The sequence below is a fragment of the Austrofundulus limnaeus genome, unplaced genomic scaffold, assembly GCF_001266775.1.
Source record: "Austrofundulus limnaeus strain Quisiro unplaced genomic scaffold, Austrofundulus_limnaeus-1.0 Scaffold1239, whole genome shotgun sequence".
NCBI classification, from domain to species: domain Eukaryota; kingdom Metazoa; phylum Chordata; class Actinopteri; order Cyprinodontiformes; family Rivulidae; genus Austrofundulus; species Austrofundulus limnaeus.
In genome coordinates, this window is record NW_013953641.1 from 76,199 (window position 1) to 80,996 (window position 4,798).

At 40.5% G+C, this 4,798-nt stretch overlaps 1 protein-coding gene across 1 annotated transcript in view; it reads left to right on the forward strand.

Annotated features, from left to right (window-relative positions):
* Positions 1-3,832: 3,832 nt before the first annotated feature.
* The window catches only part of amdhd2 (amidohydrolase domain containing 2), a 49,327-nt gene continuing 48,361 nt past the window's right edge, over positions 3,833-4,798 (forward strand). Inside the window, exon 1 of the mRNA XM_014031368.1 lies at positions 3,833-4,064. The gene's annotated coding sequence lies outside the window, so the exon portion shown is untranslated. The remainder of the gene's footprint in view (positions 4,065-4,798) is intronic.

Here is a 4,798-nt window from a genome sequence, read left to right on the forward strand (position 1 = left end):
GAGGTGTTTCTGGTCCCAAAAGGTGTTTCTGGTACCAAAAGGTGTTTCTGGTACCAAAAGGTGTTTCTGGTACCAAAAGGTGTTTCTGGTACCAAAAGGTGTTTCTGGTCCCAAAAGGTGTTCCTGGTACCAAAAGGTGTTTCTGGTCCCACCTGTCGTTTTGCTCCTCCGCATGGCTTCATAAAAACACTGCAGGATTTCTCTAACATGCATGAATGAGTCAGATCAAGGCTTTGGACATGTTTTTTATGAGAGTTTAACATTATAACATGATATAAAACTCAAAGAAGTTGATTTTACATGATGTTGGCCCTTTAAGGATTTTCAGTGGTGACGGTTCAGGTGTGAATGTTAGAGAGGACATACCAACACATCTGCGGTGCACCACCTGTGCTCCTCTGTCGTATGAAACTAGTTGATTGTCATTCTGTATTGTGGTATTCCACTGATGAAGTGTGAAGGTTAGGGTTTGTGACTGGTACTCCAGACAAATAACAGTTTTGAAATGTATGGCTAGTGTTGAGTGGGAAGGTGTTTCTTTAACAAAGTTTGTTATTGTTTATCCTTGATTTCAAATAATTCTACAATGACTATCATTCACCAGTAGGCTATTATGAGAGTAACTACTTGAGCTCTATAAACCCAAATTACACAAAAATAACTTGGATTGAAATGATTTGTTGAATTCTTCGTCCCCCCAGTTCAAAAACCCATCTGTGCCCCTGATTCCAACTGCTGCTCAGCAATGATCACAATGTTAGTTAGCCATTACTACCCTGTCTTTAAATCTGGAAGGATCTCAGCTCGGTCACTCTCCACCTTGGGAGGAGATTCCCACCTTGACCTAGGGGTCTCCAATTGAAACTCTTCAACGATGGTACACAGTACCATCTCCTGTTAGTATTTTACACCCTGCTATGAGAGGCTGGATGCAGGTTTGAATTTTGACTGGTCCCTGGGTGAGAGTAAATGTTGTTTGTCTCATTTGTTTCACTGTGTCCCTGTGGTGGACTGGACACCTGTCCAGGTGGCCCCTCTCTCTCCCACTGTAATTGCCAGAGACAAACATCAGCTGGCCATGAACCAAAAAGGTAGAAAGAGGTAAAGAAAATGGTTGGATGGATTAACGAGTGAATTATTACATGTATGGATGGATGAATGGATGAAAGAATGGATGGATGGATTTAAAAGTAACATTTTAGCTCCATCCAGTGGTCAGATCAGGACAAACAACAGATAGAAAATGTCCTCTCTACAGTTTAAATGCTGTAAAAATTCAAATGAGCATTTTTCTGCAGCTTTGGTGAAAAAAACACATCAATTTTTTTTATTAACATTAAAATTGGAACTGTTGTAGAAGACCAACAAATTAAAAAATGTATGGTAATAATAAAATAAATAATAATGTTTTCACAACAGTTCTGATAAAAATATTTCAACTACACGTGAAAAATAAATTAAAAGAATTAACCAGCAATTAGATAACAGTAGAAAATCTTTTTATTTCAACTCAGTTTTCTGCCAGGACGTCGTCCACAGACACTCGATTTCAGCTAAAGAGCTCTTGTCTGTCTCAGGTTAGTGGACATCATTCCCATCAGAAAACGTGTCACTACGTCACACAGTGGAGTCTCTCTGATTGTTTAATGCTCCACGTCCAGCAGCAAACTTTTCAGATTTTCCTACTCCAGCRTTTGACGCACATAATGAGCAAAACGTGCATCGAATGGTTAAAACAGTTTAAAACGTTTAAAACACACCTCAGTAGACACGCTGCAGCACTTCCTGATGCTCGTTGGCAGGTGTCCACCATAGAGTTTGCATGTTCACCTGATAACCCTGACACTCAAAATGTGTTTGGTGTGAACACAACACTAATCTAAACACAGTGACAGGATCCTTTGTTGCACCTTCAAAATAAAAGCATACAAGTAAAAGATTTCAAAATCTATTTTTTGTCCTTCAGATGTTGGACAGCTGCACCTGTCTCCAATATTAGGGGACATGTTGTGCCCTGGTTGGCTGATGGTAAACTACACTGTAGCCACAGCTGCCCTGGGCCACACTGACAGAGGTGGGGCTGCCATGCACCGGCWCCACCGGACCCTCTGACCACCATCAGTAGGCAAGGTGGGTGAAGTGTCTTGCTCAAGGACACAATGACCGAGTTGACTGGATGGGTATTGAACTGGTGACCTTCTGGTTCCAGGATAACTCCCCTAACCACTCTACCACAGCCGCCCCAGTTAGTAGTAGTGGTTTTTCTGATTTCCATTTTGGATGAGAAAGACTGAGGGACAAAGACTCAAACTAATTATAACTAATATTAGATTTAACATTAATTAATTAATGGTTCAGACTTATAAACTGCAGCTACTCCTCCACCACCACCTGTTGTTGTAGGAACATGAAAATTTAAATAATTATCAGGAGTGGATTCATTTAAACTAACACAATCCTCCTGTTGTCAGCAGGTTTCAGTTAGAATAAATCAACATGATCAGTTATCAGATCATTAACTAACAGAGACTCAGAAGAAAGAGATCTAATATTTAACAAACCACATTTAATAGTTGTATTGTTTTGTTCTGGTAAAGTAACTGTGTTTATTTTTATAAGATTTTTATGATTTATTTTTCTAGAGTTTTATATTTATTTAATTTGGTCCGTGGGGCTGACACAATGTTAATGGGGGTTTGGGTTGGTAATAAAGGAGAAGCAGCAGAGAGGTGTGTAAGACTACAACTCTGTCTCCTAGTCTGGACCCTGGATTGTCAATAAGTCCTGTGGTCAACAGTCAGCTGGATCCTTAGAGAGGAGAGCAGCTCCAGTCAGGGTGGGATGGATGACATCTCTCTGCATCAGACCAGGTTTCCCCAGAACCAACTCCMGTTATCCACGGAGCTGAWGTTGTTTTCAGAACAYCACTTGGATGCCCAGTGGTTAATGAGGACATTAAACCAACACTTTACACATTCACAACAAACCAAACTATTTGAAAATCTGTTATAAATTGAGCAAGTTTTAATTATTTTAATAGTACATGCACCATTCACAAGTGGGCAGGTTCCCTGTGGCAATATGGCCACCGTGTGACAACGTCTCCATTGGCCATCAGTTATCTGGTGTTTCAGGTGGGCTGGTTGAGTGGTTAAGGGACTCTTTAATGTGAGTTGGGGGTCCAAGTGTCCCTGGACAAGACACTGGACCTCCTGGCTCTGGTGTGGGTCACACCCATCAGTGTGTRAATAATTAGGCTAATATTTGCACGTCTAGGGAAGAAAATATAAACAATATGGTTCTTTCATATTAATTACCACTACTAGTACACATTTTATACAATTTTATAGACTTGTGTATAATTTTGCTTTATATTTTATTTGTAAATACCTGTAAAGGTAATGTAAATGTATTCTGTGTGTATATATTAATATTACATTACCTATCAAAATAACGTAATTATTATTTGAATGTCCATTATAAGTATGTCATTTTATAACAACATGTCTCGCCTTTACAACAAAAAAATCTGTTTGAAAATCCGATCAAAAGTGACCAAGTTATGGTTATTTAAAAAGTAAAGAAACCACACACAGTCAGGTTAGGAGTGGGCCAGCTGCCCTTCCCAAGATGGCCGCTGGTCTCCACTGACCAACAGCTGATTTTAGCCTTTATACTGTATATCTATGGTGGGTACGACTTATCTAGCCTTTATATGTCTATGAAAACAAAGGCGGAACAAGCACGTGACTGTCGGATTGTAGAGACGGAAACACGAATCAGCTGCAGTTTGATCAGCTGACCTGCAGCTGCTCGGTCACGTGACTTCCTTTGCTTCGGTCGGACCGAACCCGTCCTCCTGTGAGGAATTTCCTCTCCTGTCAGAACTTTAGTTTTCCACAGCAGCTGAAGGTCCAGCAGCTTGCTGCCAGTGAACCGGCAGAGACGGGTTTGAGCTGCTCACGGATCAGAACCTGGTCTTGGAGCAGATCTGGACTCTGGACTCACCGGATGGACACATTTAAAGTTTAAACCTAGAGTTTTTTCAGGTTTCTTTCTGAAGGGTAAGTAAAGACTGTTTGACCTGATGAAACCCTAAATTAACACAAAATTGAATGGAGTTTGGTGCACTGAGTTTTTAGACACTTCAGTGTGAAGTTATAAAACAGTTTACAGACTCTGATAAGAGTTTATTTCTTTTCACAGTTCAAGGGTCAAAGTTTCAAACTCGACTGATTATTGACTTTTTATTGACATTTTGGCTTTTATTCAGTGTTTTGGTCAAACTGTAGCCAAACATTTTCCCATCTGATTGGTCTTGCTATCATTGAGAAACAATAATATAGGATTGATCAGCTTGACTAAAGATAAATCTGTTTTTGTGGATTTTCATCTTCATTTTTTACCTTTCAACTGGGAGTCAACCTGCCTGTTTTAGTGAAAAACAACTATGTTTTTAACTGCAGTTTCTATCTGTTCCAGGACCTAATTTATAAAACAATACAGGTAGGGACCCCCCCCCCCCCCCACACACACACACACACTAAATTTGCATTACTCAGTAACAATGCCTTGGTCCAGGGGTGTAGCACCAAATTCTGGGTCCTGTATACGGTGTGTGTGATTGTGTTCTAGTGATGTTAGCCGCTAACATGCTAATACGAAGCTGTAACCAACGATCATGCTAAGCTAACAGCTCCACCCTCTGACTGCTGCAGGGGCGTGTCTTAGAGAGAGGCTTTTATACCAGAACACAGCCGCTGTGACGAAACCGTGGAGAAGACACGTCACCGTGGAG